At 43.0% G+C, this 22,133-nt stretch overlaps 1 protein-coding gene across 4 annotated transcripts in view; it reads left to right on the top strand.

Annotated features, from left to right (window-relative positions):
* Positions 1-22,133, top strand: part of OTOL1 (otolin 1) — a 191,707-nt gene that overhangs the window by 118,711 nt on the left and 50,863 nt on the right. For 2 of the 4 annotated variants that reach the window (XR_004626344.1, XR_004626342.1), the window contains one exon: positions 14,650-16,302. The exons of the other annotated variants lie outside the window; for them this stretch is intronic. The gene's annotated coding sequence lies outside the window, so the exon portion shown is untranslated. Of the gene's footprint in view, positions 1-14,649; positions 16,303-22,133 lie in introns of those variants that run through there. 4 annotated transcript variants of the gene reach the window in all.

Raw genomic sequence — 22,133 nt, 5'->3', positions numbered from 1 at the left:
AAGTCAATAAGCAGGGGGTTCTGTGTACAGATGTATGCAGAATGATAAAATTTGCAAGGCTGCCATACAGGCTGGCCCACACAGCTTGGGGCCTATGACTGTGATTCATTAACTGATGGGCAGGTTGGGTCCAGTGACCCCAGAACAAGGACCTCTCAGATGAACCTTCAAATTCTCAGATCACCACAGCCACCATTGCAGAGCACGAAGCTGTNAAATTCTCAGATCACCACAGCCACCATTGCAGAGCACGAAGCTGTTTCCTGCGAAGAGAGGAACATCTCTTTTTCTAATACCTGCCCCAATAGTCAAAACAACAGGACAGTCAAGTCTGACCAAGCAATTTGGGTTTGTTCATTTCAGTTTGTTCTTGAGGGCTGCGCGGGGAGCAGCAGTCCTAGTTTGCTGCTGTTGTTGTTTTAGGAAACTATCATTTCTCCTCCCTTCTTTGAAGTGATGTTTTTAACGAATCTTACCATCTTCACTGTCAAGTCAGAGACCAAAAGTACAGTCCTTCACTGACAGATTTCAGACTAGATTAATCTCGTGGGAGATCACTAATGCATTTATGCTACTCAGACATCACACCCTCTTATTTCCCCGTGAAAGACACTGGTGGTTTGGTACAGCCTGAAGTAATCCAGTGTTAACTAAATGCTACTGATTGAACAGATTAAAAAGACCCGGATAAGAAAGAAAAAGCAACCTTCTGTTGAAAAATGCCCCTTTGAAAACTCAAGGAGGAAAGAATCACTAATATTTGCCAAGGATACTGATGGCAGTGAGAATATATATATTTTGAATAACAAAATATGTTGCTGAGGAAGACAATGGATATATTGTAAATAGTACAAGTCCATGAGCTTGTGATCTTTAATTAGGGTGGGGCAGTTTTAAAACAGGTGGAGAAAAATCCTTCAGGCACAGATGGACTGAAAGACTCATTTTGTGTGTAAGTAAATCCTGTCCAAAGAATCATGTATCCTTCTGCAAAAAAACAAGAACTGACTTCTTTCATGGTTTTGGGCAAAAATGAGGGGATAGAATTTTTGAGAAGGTAATTACTTTGCAAGATGTTGTCAAAAAACTAAAAGGACCATGTGAGATGTAGGAAAATTTATCTCATCATGGAATGACTTTGATGTGCTTGTTCAGTGCTTGGCATGTAATATTAATTGAGCAAATAATTCAATCAGATTTCTTTCTAGCATACAAGAAAGTAACTTTTCTAAAACCAACATATAACAGCATCATGATTTCAGGGCTACCTACCTGGCCCTAATTTCACTATAACTCTTTCCCCCTATGTCATGCTATCCCCCTGACTACCCCGAGTAAGCCTATGTTGAAGGTATCACAACTGGGTGAGACCCCACTGCTCATGTGGGGAAGCTCTTTTCTGAATGAGAGCAGTGCCTTCTGAAGCAGGCTTCATCAGCCCGTGGGCACTCCTCCCGTGTGACACCAAAGCCCAGGCAGCTGTGGAATGTACCACTCTGAACAATGGAGAGATGGGTAATCAGGCTGCTGTGTAAACTCAAGTAGTTATAGTCTAGGTATAGACACAGCTTTATAAACAGTTCCTATAAAAATGCAGAGTAAAGGGCCATGGGAAACAGTGAACTTATTTTCTTGTTCAAAAATCCTCCTACCTCCTGGTGTCAGGGCCCATATACCTGGCCACATATTAAAAGTGGCGAGCCCCCACCTTTTGCGTTAGATCTCATCCCCTTTGTCTACCCAAGGGCATTGCTGTGGCAAGTGTCATCTCTTTCTTGCAACCACCAGATTTCCCTCTCTTGAAGAGCAGAAAGTCAAGCTATCATTTCTCCCATCTTTTGAAAACCTTCTCTTGACCTTGAATCCCTCTCCAGCTATCACTTCATTTCTAGGTTCCCTTTTTATCAAAATTCCTTGAAATAACTATTATACTTGCTGTCTCCTGTGTCATGCTGTATCTAATCCCCTCTGCTCTGCTGAGGCTTCCAGCCCCACGACCCCAGGAACACCACTGCTGTCAGGGCCCCCACGATCAGCCCTGCTAACATCGAGGGTCAGTCTTTGCTCTCAGCTTTTAATGAAGGCTGACTTGGTGCTCCTGGAGGCTACTGGCTTCTGAGACCCTCATTCCTGGTTCTCCTCCTGCCTCACTTGACCCTCTTTCTCAGCCTTCTTTGCTGGTGTCCTCTGATTGCCTCGACTTCTAAACACTGGATGTCCTGGGGTTCGGTTTTCAGGCCTTTTCTGCTCTTCTATGCTCGTTCTCTTTATGATCTTGTTCCGTCTCTACACTGATGTCTCTCAAATTTCTATTTCCAGCCCAGACTTCTGCCTTGAATGCCAGCCTCCCGCATGCAGGTGCCTGTTCAGTAGCTCAAAGGCACCTCAACGGTCATCTGCCCCCCAGCCTTCTGCTGCTGCTATCAGTTTGGTCCAAATCACCATTGTTTCTCATCTGTTTAAGGGCAGCAGCCTCCTAACTAGTCTTCCTTTTTCTACTCTTGTCCCTCTATAGTCTATTCTCAAAGTGGTGTTACCCGAAACTGGGTTCACCTCTTGGTGGGTGTTGAGCCAAAAGACACAACCAAGCCAAAGAATAAGAAAAGAAGGGTTTAACTTGCAGCAAGGCCAGAACACTGGGGTTATTTCCCAAAGCAGTGTCTCCTCACACAACCAAAGTGGGGAAATTTCAAGCTTAGGGTTCATGCATATTCATGAAGGGGTTTACAGCTTTCCGCATGGAATTGGGGTAAAGTCTTCTTAAGGTGACAGAGACCAGGTCCCAGTTCTGAGGGCTGGCAAGGGTCAACATCATCGATTCTCTGGCTTTAGTTGGCCGGGTATCTGAAAGCTCAAAGGGTGTTTAAATCCTGTAAAGATGACTCAAGACTGTATGTCAGGTCACTCAACTTTTGAGCCAGCACTGGGAGATTTACCACTGATTTATTGTCCCTGATATGATTAAGCTATCTCCTGGCCTGAGAGTGGTTATTTGGTCTTACAGTCTTTAGTTCCCTTAAAATCAGGATCTGCTGGGATCTATTCTTCAACAGTATGGACATGACATACCCCTACCCCAGGAAGTTCTGCAAGAAATCTGCTCTGGGCAAGTAGTGCCTGTCAGGCATACATCACAGGTGGTTGGGAGCCTAAAATGACTTTTGTTATGTCAAGGGAGCTATGCCTTGTCTTTCTTTTTCAAGGGACCCCTAATTCTTTCTGCTTACAATACTAGTCAGAGTGATTCTTTTTATGCATATAGATTGTATCCTGCCTGTGCTTAAAACCCCAGGCTTTCTTCATCTCAGATTAAAAGTCCCATTTCTGATGCTGCTGTTGAGGCCCTCACCCTGTCCCTGGGTCACTTTTCTCCTGTCACACTGGCTCCCTTGCTTTTTCTCACTAGTCAGATCCACTCCCACCTGAACACCCTTGCACCTGATGTCCCTTCTCTTCATGGAATGATCTTTTTTCGCATCAGTTATGACTGAGCTCCCTAAGCTGTCTGCTCAGATGTCAAATCTGTGTGTGAAGCCTCCACCAGTCACCTCCATTTCCCCAGTGTGCTATCACTCCTTTCCCAGCTTTATTTCCCTCCTTAGTCCCCGTAACCTTTGTCAAGAAGAAAACCAGGCCCCAAACGGAGTCACTTATGCTAGGCCAAGTCACCGAACTGGGGCTTAATACCTAACCTGATTGCAGCTTCACTCCCCCCACCCCCATGAAGTTTAAACAGGTCAGTAAGGAATTTTAAGGTCGGCACCAGAGAGGTAATCCCTTGTGAGGGTCTCTCCAACACTCCACCAAGAGGTGAACCCAGTTTCGGGTAACACTACCTTGAGAATAGACTATAGAGGGACAAGAGTAGAAAAAGGAAGACTAGTTAGGAGGCTGCTGCCCTTAAACGGATGAGAAACAATGGTGATTTGGACCAAACTGATAGACGAGGTAATCTGCATGATAAGACCCCCCCAGGGGGAAAGTGACCTTGCCTGAAGCAAGTAGTCCTTTCTTTTCTTTTGTTAATAACCTCCTTGCCCCACCCTCCTTCCTATAAAAACCTTCCACTTTGCATACCGTCTTAGACCTGCTTTGTATTTGCTAGGTGGGCTACCTTGTAAGTTGATTGCTCAAGAAAGCCAATTAGTTCTTCAAATGCACCCAAATTCAAAGGAACATTTGTTCACACCTGTCAGTGTGAACATACGTAAGACATACGTATTTGTATATCATCTCTGCCCTACCCCTCTAGTGGGAAAAACTGCTTGAGGTCAGGGATTTGGCTTTTCTTCATGATTGTATTTGTAGGCCCCAGAAAAATGCCCTGCAAATGCAGGTGATCAGTAAATATTTATTGAATGAAAAGAACAAATCAGGCTATAGCTGACAGTACATGGCCAGCCAGTTGGAATATTTGGAACCAAGAATTAATCTGGTTGCCTTTTCAGGAGTCCGTTGCTTTTCTTCCATCTTTTCTCCTAATAATTTAAAAAGTTTAAATTTTAAATCGTGCTATAAGGGGTGCCTGGGTGGCTCAGTCATTGGGCGTCTGCCTTCGGCTCAGGGCGTGATCCCAGGGTTCTGGGATCGAGCCCACATCAGGCTCNACTGATGGCAGTGAGAATATATATATTTTGAATAACAAAATATGTTGCTGAGGAAGACAATGGATATATTGTAAATAGTACAAGTCCATGAGCTTGTGATCTTTAATTAGGGTGGGGCAGTTTTAAAACAGGTGGAGAAAAATCCTTCAGGCACAGATGGACTGAAAGACTCATTTTGTGTGTAAGTAAATCCTGTCCAAAGAATCATGTATCCTTCTGCAAAAAAACAAGAACTGACTTCTTTCATGGTTTTGGGCAAAAATGAGGGGATAGAATTTTTGAGAAGGTAATTACTTTGCAAGATGTTGTCAAAAAACTAAAAGGACCATGTGAGATGTAGGAAAATTTATCTCATCATGGAATGACTTTGATGTGCTTGTTCAGTGCTTGGCATGTAATATTAATTGAGCAAATAATTCAATCAGATTTTCTTTCTAGCATACAAGAAAGTAAGTTTTCTAAAACCAGCATATAACAGCATCATGATTTCAGGGCTACCTACCTGACCCTAATTTCACTATAACTCTTTCCCCCCATGTCATGCTATCCCCCTGACTACCCCGAGTAAGCCTATGTTGAAGGTATCACAACTGGGTGAGACCCCACTGCTCATGTGGGGAAGCTCTTTTCTGAATGAGAGCAGTGCCTTCTGAAGCAGGCTTCATCAGCCCGTGGGCACTCCTCCCGTGTGACACCAAAGCCCAGGCAGCTGTGGAATGTACCACTCTGAACAATGGAGAGATGGGTAATCAGGCTGCTGTGTAAACTCAAGTAGTTATAGTCTAGGTATAGACACAGCTTTATAAACAGTTCCTATAAAAATGCAGAGTAAAGGGCCATGGGAAACAGTGAACTTATTTTCTTGTTCAAAAATCCTCCTACCTCCTGGTGTCAGGGCCCATATACCTGGCCACATATTAAAAGTGGCGAGCCCCCACCTTTTGCGTTAGATCTCATCCCCTTTGTCTACCCAAGGGCATTGCTGTGGCAAGTGTCATCTCTTTCTTGCAACCACCAGATTTCCCTCTCTTGAAGAGCAGAAAGTCAAGCTATCATTTCTCCCATCTTTTGAAAACCTTCTCTTGACCTTGAATCCCTCTCCAGCTATCACTTCATTTCTAGGTTCCCTTTTTATCAAAATTCCTTGAAATAACTATTATACTTGCTGTCTCCTGTGTCATGCTGTATCTAATCCCCTCTGCTCTGCTGAGGCTTCCAGCCCCACGACCCCAGGAACACCACTGCTGTCAGGGCCCCCACGATCAGCCCTGCTAACATCGAGGGTCAGTCTTTGCTCTCAGCTTTTAATGATGGCTGACTTGGTGCTCCTGGAGGCTACTGGCTTCTGAGACCCTCATTCCTGGTTCTCCTGCCTCACTTGACCCTCTTTCTCAGCCTTCTTTGCTGGTGTCCTCTGATTGCCTCGACTTCTAAACACTGGATGTCCTGGGGTTCGGTTTTCAGGCCTCTTTTCTGCTCTTCTATGCTCGTTCTCTTTATGATCTTGTTCCGTCTCTACACTGATGTCTCTCAAATTTCTATTTCCAGCCCAGACTTCTGCCTTGAATGCCAGCCTCCCGCATGCAGGTGCCTGTTCAGTAGCTCAAAGGCACCTCAACGGTCATCTGCCCCCCAGCCTTCTGCTGCTGCTATCAGTTTGGTCCAAATCACCATTGTTTCTCATCTGTTTAAGGGCAGCAGCCTCCTAACTAGTCTTCCTTTTTCTACTCTTGTCCCTCTATAGTCTATTCTCAAAGTGGTGTTACCCGAAACTGGGTTCACCTCTTGGTGGGTGTTGAGCCAAAAGACACAACCAAGCCAAAGAATAAGAAAAGAAGGGTTTAACTTGCAGCAAGGCCAGAACACTGGGGTTATTTCCCAAAGCAGTGTTTCCTCACACAACCAAAGTGGGGAAATTTCAAGCTTAGGGTTCATGCATATTCATGAAGGGGTTTACAGCTTTCTGCATGGAATTGGGGTAAAGTCTTCTTAAGGTGACAGAGACCAGGTCCCAGTTCTGAGGGCTGGCAAGGGTCAACATCATTGATTCTCTGGCTTTAGTTGGCTGGGTATCTGAAAGCTCAAAGGGTGTTTAAATCCTGTAAAGATGACTCAAGACTGTATGTCAGGTCACTCAACTTTTGAGCCAGCACTGGGAGATTTACCACTGATTTATTGTCCCTGATATGATTAAGCTATCTCCTGGCCTGAGAGTGGTTATTTGGTCTTACAGTCTTTAGTTCCCTTAAAATCAGGATCTGCTGGGATCTATTCTTCAACAGTATGGACATGACATACCCCTACCCCAGGAAGTTCTGCAAGAAATCTGCTCTGGGCAAGTAGTGCCTGTCAGGCATACATCACAGGTGGTTGGGAGCCTAAAATGACTTTTGTTATGTCAAGGGAGCTATGCCTTGTCTTTCTTTTTCAAGGGACCCCTAATTCTTTCTGCTTACAATACTAGTCAGAGTGATTCTTTTTATGCATATAGATTGTATCCTGCCTGTGCTTAAAACCCCAGGCTTTCTTCATCTCAGATTAAAAGTCCCATTTCTGATGCTGCTGTCGAGGCCCTCACCCTGTCCCTGGGTCACTTTTCTCCTGTCACACTGGCTCCCTTGCTTTTTCTCACTAGTCAGATCCACTCCCACCTGAACACCCTTGCACCTGATGTCCCTTCTCTTCATGGAATGATCTTTTTTCGCATCAGTTATGACTGAGCTCCCTAAGCTGTCTGCTCAGATGTCAAATCTGTGTGTGAAGCCTCCACCAGTCACCTCCATTTCCCCAGTGTGCTATCACTCCTTTCCCAGCTTTATTTCCCTCCTTAGTCCCCGTAACCTTTGTCAAGAAGAAAACCAGGCCCCAAACGGAGTCACTTATGCTAGGCCAAGTCACCGAACTGGGGCTTAATACCTAACCTGATTGCAGCTTCACTCCCCCCACCCCCATGAAGTTTAAACAGGTCAGTAAGGAATTTTAAGGTCGGCACCAGAGAGGTAATCCCTTGTGAGGGTCTCTCCAACACTCCACCAAGAGGTGAACCCAGTTTCGGGTAACACTACCTTGAGAATAGACTATAGAGGGACAAGAGTAGAAAAAGGAAGACTAGTTAGGAGGCTGCTGCCCTTAAACGGATGAGAAACAATGGTGATTTGGACCAAACTGATAGACGAGGTAATCTGCATGATAAGACCCCCCCAGGGGGAAAGTGACCTTGCCTGAAGCAAGTAGTCCTTTCTTTTCTTTTGTTAATAACCTCCTTGCCCCACCCTCCTTCCTATAAAAACCTTCCACTTTGCATACCGTCTTAGACCTGCTTTGTATTTGCTAGGTGGGCTACCTTGTAAGTTGATTGCTCAAGAAAGCCAATTAGTTCTTCAAATGCACCCAAATTCAAAGGAACATTTGTTCACACCTGTCAGTGTGAACATACATAAGACATACGTATTTGTATATCATCTCTGCCCTACCCCTCTAGTGGGAAAAACTGCTTGAGGTCAGGGATTTGGCTTTTCTTCATGATTGTATTTGTAGGCCCCAGAAAAATGCCCTGCAAATGCAGGTGATCAGTAAATATTTATTGAATGAAAAGAACAAATCAGGCTATAGCTGACAGTACATGGCCAGCCAGTTGGAATATTTGGAACCAAGAATTAATCTGGTTGCCTTTTCAGGAGTCCGTTGCTTTTCTTCCATCTTTTCTCCTAATAATTTAAAAAGTTTAAATTTTAAATCGTGCTATAAGGGGTGCCTGGGTGGCTCAGTCATTGGGCGTCTGCCTTCGGCTCAGGGCGTGATCCCAGGGTTCTGGGATCGAGCCCACATCAGGCTCTGTGCTCTGCTGGGAGCCTGCTTCTTCCTCTCCCACTCCCCCTGCTTGTGTTCCCTCTCTCGCTGGCTGTCTCCCTCTCTCTCTGTCAAATCAATAAATAAAATCTTAAAAAAAAAAAATTCATGCTGTAAGCACCATTCTGTAAGTAATGGCAATTTCACTCAATCTATGTAATGGTAAATACTAAGGAAGACATAGTTTTCATAGGAGGCACTGATTATGAAAATTCAAATACGATTTGTACATTTTCTTGTGTTATAACAAATTAAATAGAATATTTAAAATGTTATTTTTATATAATGTGTTATATGCATAATGAAGTATTTGTAATTCTTTACTCTGTAAATATTTTTTAGAAAAAGACTTTTTAGGGAACATAAATGGAGCCGTCTTGAGGGCTGTAGAAACCAGAGAATAATAGACAAGCTACTATCGCCCTCTAGTGGAAATCATGAAACATGCAATAGTAGAATCTGATACTCTCAGATGAAAGATTTCATTATTGTAGTCCAGGCAATGTGTAGGTCTTGCTTGTTTCCAAGTTTATTGTCTGCTTTTATAGCGTTAAATTAAAAATATTTTATTTAATATTTAAAATCTGAGTCATTATATAAAAGACTCAAATAAGTAATGTATAAAAACAATACATGACCAAATCAGCTTTTAAAAAATGTTCACATTTCATCAGCAATCAAAAAATTAAGGTAAGAGTGGTATGCTTTTTTCATCTATCAAATCAGTAAAAAGTGTGAGAAAGTGAAGGTGAGGGCAAAGAGGCATTTACATGTTGGTAGGAACATAACTTGATACTAGATTCTTAACCTGGGGTCATTTTGTGGGGGAGATTTTCCCTAAAACTGAAAATTTTTGTGTTTATTTGTCTTTTTTTTTTTTTTTTCCGGAGAGGTGAAAGTTCCATCAGATTGTCAAGGGGACCCATGCTCTCAGATGTTAAAAACAAATGATGAATTTATTTCTGGGGGTCAAATTGGCAATTTGTGCCCCCCCCCAAGGTCATTGGTATGGGCTTTCCAGCATTGTTTTGAATGCTTTATAAGTACAAACCACCTAAATGTTCAACAATAGCGGAATTTCAAATAAATCCTATTTCAGCCCTGGGGTGGAGTCGCTATGGCAGTTTACAATGGTAGTGTAGAATTAATGATTCCTTCACTTGCAAATTCCATTAGTAAAGGAACTACGAAGGGAGAAGGGAGGCCGGGTAGGGAAGCAACAATTCCTGAACCTGATTTTTAATGTTTTTTTTAAACTGCAAGTTATGAGACAGAACTTTTCCAGTACAATGTTGCTATTGAAAGCCTTAAGTTCGTCGGTCTTTCCAGTTGATAACAGTGTTTTAGGCACAAACCTGCCTTCTCAGTCCTTAGCGGGTGTGGGAGGGTGGGGGCGGGGAGGGGGCTCATTATAGTATTGTGAGAACACTGCATTACTTGTGTAGATAAAATTCCTGCCCCGGAGGAACCCTGCCTCTGGAACACAATGAGGGCAGCTGTTACAGCTAATGAAACAGCTACTGATAGGGCAGGATCTTCGAGATACAAGGTAAAGAGAAAACAAGCCAGGCATGGGAAGGTCCACAGTACTATCTTTGGTGTGAGTTTACAGGCGTCTTTGTTTCGAATTGTGGAGACAAGAACCAGGCAGCAGGGGTTTCCTCCGGGGAGGGAACTGCGTAGCTGAGAGGCACCGAGGGAGGCCACCTTCAGTGTGCCTGCAAACCTTTGGTGCCTGCAGCTCTCCCCCCATTACAGAATCCCGTATACAGATCGTTTCTTCAAATAACAAAAAAACCCGCAATAAGAAAAATCTACCCGGAGAAAATTTTGTCATAACAAAAATACTTCCCAGCCTCAGAGTTTTGGCTCCCTTGCTTTGAGCAACCTCCAAATGTTCACGTGTTTAGGTGAAGCTCTTTGTTAGGCTTTGGGTCAAGTCGTGTCATGTTTATTTATTTCCTATTGCAGGGTTTCTGAAATCCCATCTTGTCCATGAAGTGATTGTTAGCTGAACAATGAATTGTAATAGATGAAAGTAAACAATAAATTTAAGACATTCATTGTGGTGTTGCTATGTAAAAAAAAAAAAAGATGGAATTCTAGAAAGGTCTGCCCTTTTGTTGGAAGGTCAGATCCTTTCTGTTACGTATGCAATGTTACACATTCGTGCTCCAGCACAGAAAGCTTGCAATGTGAAAAGGCTGACAACCAGAGTTATAATTAGGTCCCGCTTATTTCCTTTGGAGTTTAGGGTCCAGAAAGCTCATGGAAATGATGAGTCTTACAACCTTCTGTTCTGGGTTGAATCGTACAACCCCCCCCACCCCCCAGTCATATGTTGAGGTCCTAAGTGCCCTTGTAGATGTAATTAAAGATGAAGTCATACTGGAAGAGTGTGGGCTCTAGTCCAGTATTATTAGTGTCCTTGTAAGAAGGGGAAATTTGGACACAGACACGCACACGGAAAGAACACCATGTGAAGGCAGAGATTGGGGTGATGTGTTAACAAGCCAAGGAATGCCAAAGATGGCCAGCAAAACGCCAGAAGCTGGGGGAGAAAGCTAGAACAAACTCTTCCTCGAAGTCCTCAGGACCCAACTCTGCTGGTACTTGGCTCAGGACTTCTAGCCTCCAGAATTGTGAGACAGCTGTTTCTGTTTAAGCCATTTGTTTGTGGTACTGGGTTGGAGCGGCCCTAGCACATGCATATCCTTTACGATGCAAATGGAATGAAACAGTGAAACAAACCTAGAAAAGAGGAGGCAGACCACTTTAGAGTGGCCAAATCATCCCCTCATTTAAAAATTTGTAAGTTTTTTTAATGGTACAAGAAGACTCTGTGCAAATAGCAAAAATGAGAGAATCCCATTCCTAAAGCCTCAAGAGTTTAACAAGTGTTCCATGCAGTACCGTGCGTGTCTGCCTGGTGCTGGGCGCTTTACTTCCATTATCTAGAATTCTCCCAACAATGCACAAAGTTGATATAATTCTATTTTACAGACAAGGAAACTGAGCCTCAGAGGAATAAGGGATGATTCTGAGGTGGCAGAGGCTGTAAGTCACGAGGTCAGGATTTGGACCCAGGTTTGAGAGATGTTGTCAGATTCAAAATTGTTAGACTGTAAACTTATCAACTGTAATCTCGAGATGCTTATTCCAACTTTTTTGTTAAGTATGCAGATCTGCCTGTTCTTTTAGATAAACTGTGGAGTGGCAAAGATGGCACTGGGGGCAGGTTGAATGGTGGTCCAGTCTTTAGAACTTTGACAAAGGTGCTGTTGACTGCGTGCGTGCACGCATGGGCGTGCGTGTATGTGTGCGTGAGCGCACGCAGTGGATGGTAGTAGTCTGAACTTGTAGTAACAAGGATAAGTGCCTCTAAAAAAAACTGATTTTTTTTTGTGAGACTAAAGAATATAATCACAACCCTATAATCCATTTTTCACCATTTTAAGGATGGAGGGACGGTTGTACTTGAGGACAGCCTCTGTGACATCTGGTGATTTTGTAACCTGATGTCAATTTATCAGATCAAGTGGACTTTCCATTTACTTGTACAGAATGTTTGGATTACTTGAAATTGCTAAAAATTTTATGGGAGCAATCAAATTGAAACCCTACAGTTTTCCCACAAAAGTCTTACATAATGTTAACATTTATGATTTAATAAAATTCATCTATTTATGACATTTCACTATGTGAAAATGATCTATAAATGTTAATACTTAGTGAATGTTTGAGGAATAGAATAAATAGTTCTCCATCTGGGCACATCTGCACCCTCTGTACAAGATAAAGAAAACTTGCTTTTCTTTTTTTAACATATGCTGTATTTTAAGGTAGAATTTAATTTAAATGCAAAACATTGTTATTTTAAATATGAAATGAAATCTCATTTAATTTCATCTCGTTATACTTTCTTTTTTTTTTTTTTTAAAGATTTTATTTATTTATTCGACAGAGATAGAGACAGCCAGTGAGAGAGGGAACACAAGCAGGGGGAGTGGGAGAGGAAGAAGCAGGCTCATAGCAGAAGAGCCTGATGTGGGGCTCGATCCCACAACGCCGGGATCACGCCCTGAGCCAAAGGCAGACGCTTAACCGCTCTGCCATCCAGGCGCCCCTCGTTATACTTNCTGCCACCCAGGCGCCCCTCGTTATACTTTCTAATTTAATTTTGTAATCTATTGGAGCCTTTCCCTTATTTGTGGGTAGTTAGTAAGGTTTAAAAAAAAAAAGGCACATAGATTCTTCATGTAAACTTTTTTTACTTCTACATACATCAAAGTCTAGCAAATTTGTCGAACGCCCCATAACAGCAGTATGTTTACTCACAATCTTCTCTCACATATTTTGAGAGACTTGTGAAGTGTTTTTGCCCCAAAGACAACTTCTGAGCATTATTTTTTCTTTATTTTTGTTACGTAACAGCATATGTGAATAAAATGCGAAGCCATTGAAAGCCTTTCCTCTGGGGAGTAGAGAGTTTCTTTCTATCCCTTTTACAATAGCATTTTTTGCCTTGGTTTTTTGTTTGTTTGCTTCAGGTGTGTGATTTCTGATTTGCTAATACAAGTTCTCTGATGAACTATCCAGAGGCCTATAACCCTGTCCCATCTTCGGCCTGCCCAGCTAGTTACTGGCCTTGCAGCATGACAAAGTGTTTTAAACGAGCCTCCTCTGTTCACCCAGAGTTGCTTTAAAAGAGCTCTGAAACTGATCCAGGCGCAGATGGCCGGCTCTCACCAGCCTTCCCAGCCTGCCGTAACTTCCACCGCTGCCGCCATTTTCCACAGTGAGATAGATGGAGTGGAAAATAATATTAATCTTCAAAGAGGAGGAGTCACGCGTTATTGGTCTCAGAGAACCTATCATTTAAAAACAATTTACCACTACAAACTGGGCGCCATTTTAGAGAAACATGAAACAGAACAGAAGAAATCTGTTTTTTAATGATTCAACTGGCTGGTTCCAACAAAGGCCTGTATTGAGCTATCAGTTTGCTAGTATTTTAGTAACACCGCTAAACCATACTGTGCCTGAAAATAGGAAAAAAAAACAGGAGAAAACCGGTGTTGAGATCCTTTTCTCTTTAGATGGTCTTCATTTATTGCCTAACTCCCAGTTTTCTTTACTAAAGCAGGTTACTATTATTGAATTGTGTACTTCAGTAAAAATAGAAACTGGGATAGAAATGATTAAGTTAACTGTATGAAAGATTTCTTGATTTCCTACTGCTGAAGATAAAAGCTGTGCCCAGCAACCTTGAACATGAACACAGGTTTTTGGTAAACTAACTCAAAGAACCCTTCTGCGCCAAAGTAGATATGTCCAGTATCTTTGCAATGAGGAGTTTCAGTCTCTGCAGGAGAGAAGCCACTATGGAGTTGTAGGGGCCAAGGGCAGGCCACCACAGGATGGGCCACTCTGGAATCAAGATAATCCTGGGCCATCAAGACCCTGTGGGCTCAAGAGAAACTTTTTCACTCCTTTAACTACATAGAAGAATCTAAATTTGGGTCTTTCCCAGAATAAGGGTTGTTAGCAGAGATAAATTTTATCTGCGTGACCCATCTGTATGGCAGGGCAAACATCTAATTACCAAGTGCCTCCTCTTCTTATCACCCTGGGAAATGCATTTCTTTCCTCTGAAATCACAGACCCCTGGTCCCTTCTCCTTAGCTCAGAATGACATATATACCTCATTTTGCCTGACTCTCTTTGGAATTTCCACGTCTGTGTGGACGCCCTGTGTGTACTCTAGCACATTTGATTTTCACCTGTTAATCTGTCTCATGTCGGTTTGATTCCTAGTCCACCTAGAGGGACCCTTGCAGGGGACAGGAACTCTTGCTCCCTGACAGAGTTAACAAAGAAGAATCTCACATCTCATTTTTGTTTTCTGTTGATAGGGGTCATCAGATCATGAATCAGATTTGTTCCCAAGTTTAGTCACAAGAGCATGAATGGAGTATATTTAGGAATTAGAACTGTTAGGAATTAGGAATATATTAGGACTTTTATAGAATTTTTAGTGATTTTTCCAAGAAGATAGATAACTAAGCCACATGGGGTTTAGGCATACTGTCTAATCTGTTGAATACAAATAGATTATGTACTCATCAAGCGGAGTTTGAGAAGGGTTTTATTAAGCATGCTTTTTCTTCTTTCCATTTATGGCCTCTTAAAGCATTGTAACAAGGGTATTTTACCACGGTTCCTGCTTGTCCCTGGGAGTCCACAGTCCACAGTCTTCGCTGGGGGGCTCCTGAGACCCTGGATGCTGAAGAGGAGGCTGGATATGGAATAAGGAGCTGGATATGGACTGAGCAAAGTCTCAGCGCACCTTGTGCGTCAGTCTTGCCAAAAAGTCAGTGGGCAGGCTGTTACGTAGGTGAACTGTGAAAGGAACCAGCAGGACCACAGCTCTCACTGGTGAGACTTAAAAAGAGACCTTGAATTAGAAGATGGATGCTCATTTACCTGCAGGACTGAAACATCCTCTTCTAAGATCTTGGGAGGTAAGATGCGTAACCATCTCCTTGGTGGAGGTGGAAGATACTCAGAACTCCCTTGACTTGGGGCAGAAGAAGAATCTAGAAGATGAGAAATCTTCCTGTTGGAAGGAAGGTATTTGGAATGAAGAGCCTTGAAGAAGCATCTGTACCAGCTAAATGCTAATATCTCCCCTCCTATGTGCTGATTACTTTCTAAAATGCCTGGACATGCCTGCACTGTCTGGTGAGCTGGTCCTGAGCCACCGAATGGTGGTAAAGGAGAGGGGAGGCCTGTCCTTCCCACCACCCTCAGCCTCCAGGGAGGAAAGGGCTTTAACCTTCCCAGGGGATTATGTCAGAGTTTTGTGGGGGTGGGTAGAGGAATCATAAGAACCAAAGAGAGCCCAGCCCAAAGCCACAGCAGTCAGTGTCAGACCCTCCCATGGTGCTGGAAAAGTCTGGAGAAGACTATGGGAGATGTCACCAATAGTAAATATTCTAGTAACCCCGATGACATCTGGAGGGACAGGGGTCAATGCAAACTCTTCTGTGACTTTAGTAAGGGAGGAAGGTGGGGGGCAGTGCTAGAGAGAGACTATGAGTGTGTACAACCATAGTCTTTCTCAAATCTTTAGAAAGATCAAAATTTCATCTTCTAATGATCAAACTCTGTTAGTTGTTTTATAAACAGAAACAAAGGATTCTTCAATAAAGGAAATAGTGGTATTTTTTTTTTTAATTTAAATTTTACTTTAATCTCCTCTCACAAACTAGACTGCAGTCATACAGGCTTTCTGTCAGTTCCTAGAACTTTCCTACCTCAAGGTCTTTGCTCAGGACGTTTGCCCTGCTTGCAACACTCTTTCCCCCACTTTGCAGAGCTGACTCTTTTTCATCCATTATGATGATATAAACAGTATATTATCACAGAGTATCCGCTTAACCACCTTATCTGATTAAAATCTTTGTCTCTGTTGTGGTTCTCCCGTTCGTCTCCTTCCCAGCATTTCTCAAAATTTGTAATTATTGTATCTATGCATTTCTTTTCTTCCTGTCTATCCCATTGGAATGTAATATTCATGAGGGCAAGGATCTTGTCTGTCTTGTTTAACTTTTGTCTTTACTACTTGGCACAGTGCTTGGCATGTGGAAAAGAAAAACTGTTAACTGATGAACAGATGGAAGTCTGATACATGTACACATTTAGTTGTATTATAAGTGTTGGCAGGAAATTTTTGTAAAGTAGAATCTCACTGGCTTGAAGAAACCCACCTCTTACCTGAATAGATGTTTTTCTAAAGAAGACATAGAGATGGCCAACAGATACACAAAAAATGCTCAACATCATTAATCATCAGGGAGACACAAATCAAAACCACAATGTGATATCACCTTATACCTGTCAGAGTGACAAAATAAAAAAGACAAGACATAACAAGTGTCAGTGAGGATGTAGAGAAAATGGAACTCTTGTGCACTTCTGTAATGTAAATTGGTACAGGTACTGTGGAAAACAGTATGAAGGTTTCTCAAAAAATTAGAAATAGAAATACTATGATCCAGTAATTCCACTATTGGGTATTTACCCAAAGAAAACAAAACATTAATTCAAAAAAATATTTACTCCCCTATGTTTATTGCAGCATGATTTATAATGGCCAAGATATGGAAGCAACCTGTGTCCGTTGAAGATAAAGAAGATGTGTACAATGGAATATTACACAGCCACACAAAAGGATGAGATCCTGCCATCTGCAACAACATGGATGGACTTTGAGGGTATTATACTCAGTGAAATAAGTCAGACTGAGAAAGACAAATACCATATGGTTTCACTCCTAAGTGGAATAAAAAAAACAAAACAAATGAATAAACAAACAAACAGCAGAATCAGACCTATAAATAGAGAGAACAAATTGATAATTGCCAGAAGGAAGTGGGGTGTGAGGATAGGAAAAATGGGTGAAGGGAGTGGAAGATACAGGCTTCTAGTTAGGGAATGAGAGAGTCACAGGAATAGAAGGCACAACATAGGGAATATAGTCAATGATACTGTAACAGCATTTTATGGTTATAGATGATAGCTACATTTATGGTGAGTATAATATAATGTATGCTAAATCATGTTGTACACCTGAAACTAATGTAACATTGTGTGGCAACTGTACAAAAACCCACAAAACCTACCTCTTAATACAAAGTTGTTGGAGGGATTCTGAAGTCATTCTTCTGCTATACTCCCTTGCCAAATGAATCAATTACTAAGAGAAATCTCATTTATGTCCAGACAATTTTTATTGCCCTTCCTTCTTGTNCTCCCTTGCCAAATGAATCGATTACTAAGAGAAATCTCATTTATGTCCAGACAATTTTTATTGCCCTTCCTTCTTGTCTATTTGCTAATGCTTTAAAAAAGATTCTGTACTGTAGGGTAATTGAACTGAGAAAGGAAGGTAGTATGTTTCAACATCGGTTCCCCCAATGANAGGAAGGTAGTATGTTTCCACATTGGTTCCCCCAATGATCATTAGCATTGACCTTTCGCTTTGGCTGGAAGGGAGGCTAACTCACTCAGTAAAGGAGCACCTTTCGCAGGAGAAGGAAAGTCTTTCTTTGGTACCGGAACTGCTTCCCTAATATTTTTCCTAGTGTTTTTTCAAAAATCTAATGGCTGACTTGGTGGGAGACAATTCTTCATCAGTTTCCTGTGTTTCTGAGTGTTTTACATGAGCTTTCGTTCCCAACTATTTTTTCAAGGATGTTTGTATGGCAAAGTCTTGGAGATAGTGATAGTGTCTATCTTAAGGCAGGGGGCAGATTTGTTTGCTGTTCAGTATAATAAAGATAATCTCTCCCTCTGGAACAGAGGTGGAGCAGGTCTGCTAGCAGTCCCCTTTAAACTCTGGGATTTCCAGAAGTGTGGGGCTCCTAAGCTGCGATACAAACCCACTGTGTATGCAGTGTCTAACGCTGGCCGCTGGACCTGACCTGTAGCACTAGAGGGGGCAGTAAGGACAACTGATGTGAATGTGAACAGCGTGCTGCCTGCTGTGCTGCAACTAATAAAGTCCTTTGTCTTTGATCACATGACACATGTCTCATTACCCGGGAGTCCTCAGTCCCATACTTGTCCCACCTCCCTGAGCGGACAGCGTGGGAGCTACGACTCCCAGACTCCCGCACAGCTGGTTTCCAGTGGGCCCTTCTCACGGAGGGAGTCTCACGTGGTGAGAAGGTGGATGTCGGCGGAAGCCATGGGACTTGTGGCTCCAGCAGCAGTGGTGACGTGCAGTGTGAAGGCCTGCAGGGTGTCAGCGTCCTCATCGGCGTCAGGGCCAGCAGCTGCCGCAAATGTCCTCCCACTGCTTGGAGCAGAACAGCACGGCCTCTCGGGGTTCCTGACGTGCTAATGCCTCCTTCCCTTCTGATCTCTAGGCCTTCCGACGACGTTACAGCCCCATTCCCTGCATTCATTTCTTTTCTGTTTTAAGTAACTAGAGTGCTTCCTACCTTTCTGCTTGAATCCTGACTTCTCCCCACCATTTAAGGCTTTTCTGGCAAGCTTGCGCAGAGAACAGCAGAACTACCAAGGTCTCAAAAAGCTTTTTTGAAACTAAGATAGGTGGATCTGAGGAGAAGATTTTGACCAGACTTACCTTTCCAGTAAAGGTAAGTGCTGGAACACCGAGATTTGTGGAGTCGCTCCAAAGAACCAGGGTACATACATGTGCTAATTAGATGAGAGANCTTCCAGCCTCAGGAGGAGCTGCTGGAACACCGAGATTTGTGGAGTCGCTCCAAAGAACCAGGGTACATACATGTACTAATTAGATGAGAGAAGCAAAATGGAAGGGAAACGTCAGAATGCGGCTGCGAGCCTTTTAAGAAAAGGCCGCCTCGTCTGCTAATAAAATGTGGGCCAGTGACCCGTTCTTCATTATCTTCCCCTCCTTATTGGAGGGAAAAAATGAGGGGAATGCATGGGAGCCCCCAGACTGCTTGGGGAGCTGGCCATGTCTGCTGCTCAGTGAGAAGCTGTCCCTGTTCCACAGCCAAACCCTCAACTCACTCTGTCAGTCAAGCAGGAATGAGAAGGAGAAGCCCATATTTTGTAATTGAGACACTCACAGGGGTAAAGTGATGAGATGCGTGTTTCATTTGCTTTNGGCAGGAATGAGGAGAAGCCCATATTTTGTAATTGAGACACTCACAGGGGTAAAGTGATGAGATGCGTGTTTCATTTGCTTTCCCTTTCATCACCAACACAGAAGTTGGTGTGCTTCCTGTGCAGGCGAGTTCCTGCCCGTGAGTGCCCAGATCCAGTGAAACCAGGGCATGGTTCGTGCTTTATCCATTCCGAAACTCATTGGAAGTTTTCAGGAAGAAATCTTGGTTTGAAAAGATTAGGAGTTAATGAATGCTTGGATTTGACCTCACAACCCTTAAATCCTACTAGATTTACACTGGAAAAGGAAAGAAGCCACACACAGCCACACACATTGCCCTGGGAATGGTCAAGTTGGGAGAAGCACGGAGCCGGGGAAGGTAGTAGAAACAGTGTCTCTCCTAAATTGTGTGACTCACTCTGTAGCTGCTGACATTTCTCCCGATATTTCACAGCTGATCATGGAGCTGACACGCCAGTCTCTTCAGTGAAACTAATGATGTTTGTCAGTGCAGCCAGCTCCTGTATTTTGCCTGGTGCGTGCATGCTGATGCCATCAAAGAAAAAGTCCCATTTCTTTTTTGGAAACTGGAAAGGTTGTCGGCAGCTTCAAAATGCTGCCGTGCTTCTTAGCCAAGCAAAACTTTGCCTGAAAGAAACATTGTGATACTCCATGTGCAGATGGGGACTCTGGGTGCTTGGCACCGCACTTGGCTTTTCTGCCTGGTGACATGTCAGAGTGACTCACTGTTTTTGACATGGGCATGTGTTGGCATCAAAACCCTGTCAAGAATTCTGAAAGAAGTCGGGCTTACTGCTATGAAAAGTGTTAAATTCACAACTGGCAACTTTTCAATAGGTTTTGTCAAGAAAGTGGGAGCTGGATACAAAGTTCTCCTCTATTCCGCAATTTACTGGTTTTCCAAAAGCAAATCTTGAAACAAGTGGTTGGAGAGCAGTTGGAAGTTTCCCTTTGTTGAGAGAAAAAGAAAGTAAGTCTACTCTTAGGATAGTTTTGACATGGGAGTAGTTTGCTCATGGCCTGACTTACCTGGCAGAGAGTTTTAGTAAATATTTTGATTCAAGGTTCTGCAATGACAATTGGGGGTGCTATTGGGAAGTTACAAGCTCTTTGGCCAAACTTTTGCTGGAGTTGGCCGAGTATGTATGTGACTTTTCTGATGCTAGATAGATGCCTGGAAATGGGGATGATGGAGAAGTAGCCTTGTACAGATTGCTGGCAATATGGCAGAGTTTATTTGAAAGTTATTTTGCTTAGATAACCTTAAAATAGGAATTCGGATTTGAAATGCCTTCCCTGCTGACAAAGATAGCATCAGTGATTCAGACTTTGCTAAAGATACTATGATAGTTAATTTTATGTGTCAATTCGACTAGACCATGGTGTGCCCAGGTATTTAGCTAGATGTCATTCTGGGTGCTTCTATGAGGGTGTTTCTGGATGAGTTTAACATTTAAGTTGGTAGATTAAGTAAAATAGATTGCCCTCCCTAATGTGGGTGGGCTTCATTCAATCAGTTGAAGGCCCGAATGGAACAAAAAGGCTGACCCTCCCTTGAGTAAAACAGAATTTTTCCTGCCTACTACCTTTGAACTGGGATATTGGCCTTTTCCTGCCTTTGAACTCGAATGGAAACGTTGTTACTTCCTGGGTCTCAAACCTGCTAGCCTTTGAATTGAAACTCTAGCACTGGACCTCCTGGAGCATGCCAGCCTTCACAATCATGGGAGCCTTTCTTAGTGTATCTCTCTTTCTCTCTCTCTCTCTCTCTCTCTCTCTCTCTGTCTATGTCTATATCCTTTTGGTTTTGTTTCTCTGGAGAAACTTGACTAACATAGATACGTTTATTGATGTAAGGCTAAAAGAGAGAATTTGACTTATAGTCAGTTCAGAGTACTAGGGAATCCTGGTGTTGCTTGACACAAGTTTACTTCAGTGTGCTCAGCCAAATGATGGTAGTTTTGATTCCATTTACTGCAGAGAAAATACTGTAACATTAAGTGCTGCCCCCAAATTCCTCTTAGAACTGTCTTCATTGGGAATCATACTTTGATAAATGTGTAACGGGGGTGGATTTTGTCAGTACTAAGTTTCGCCTAGGTGCTAGAACTGGTGACTTGCCCCTCCATACTTTGGCAAATCCCGGGCTTTTGAAAAATGAAGAATCTGTATGACACATTTTGGTTGTGGGGGGAGTCTAGATAGACGTCCTGCTGGTGGACCATCCATGGGTAACAAGTCTTGCCCCATCAGCAATGGGAGGATTGCTAACATACCCCTCTGGGGTAATTACTGAGCGGGGTGTGATTGTCACTGGAATGGCTGGGGACGGTGGGTGGTGAGTGGACATCGGCATAGCTTCCATCAGGCTCCCTGCAGAGGGTGCGTCAGAGATCTGGCTGCCCTTGATGGTGACTTTGCCTTTTCACTTGCTGTCCCCCCGCTCCCCTCTGTGACTCGGCCCTTCCTCCCACCTCCTCTCAGGTGATGCTCTAGGGTACACTGTTGTCCTTGTCACCTCCTTACCAAGGAACCCTCATTTAGTTCCCATGGAGCTTTGAGGGTAGGGTTGTCTCCTTCAGTTTTCTTTCTAATAAATTATTATAAATAAATTCCATGCTCTGTTTCCCTCAGAGCTTTTCTGTTCCCCACTTAACAGCCCATTGCAGATATAAGACAGAAATCAGAAGGTGAACAAAGTGCAGAAATGCAGCAAAAAGTACAACCCTACATTAGGTTTTGCTTTCTGTGTGCCTGCCTTTATGATTCCGATTCTTTTCAAGGCGGCATGGCTGCCTCTTACTGACTGGGTCAGTACAAAGAAGTGGTATAAAAACAACAAAAACAAGGTACAGAGATTATCACTGGGTCAAAGGGGAGCCCCCCTTGGGGCCTGGACATCAGCAAGTCTCAAAGCTTCAGACAATGGCCATAACTGCTTTGTCTAACAGAAAGAGAAGCATTTAGAGTCAGTAAAATAGTATAACATT

Source organism: Ailuropoda melanoleuca, chromosome 1 (assembly GCF_002007445.2).
Source record: "Ailuropoda melanoleuca isolate Jingjing chromosome 1, ASM200744v2, whole genome shotgun sequence".
Classification (NCBI taxonomy): Eukaryota; Metazoa; Chordata; class Mammalia; order Carnivora; family Ursidae; genus Ailuropoda; species Ailuropoda melanoleuca.
The sequence above is the reverse complement of the archived record's forward strand: the minus strand, read 5'-3'. Positions and strand labels throughout refer to the sequence as shown.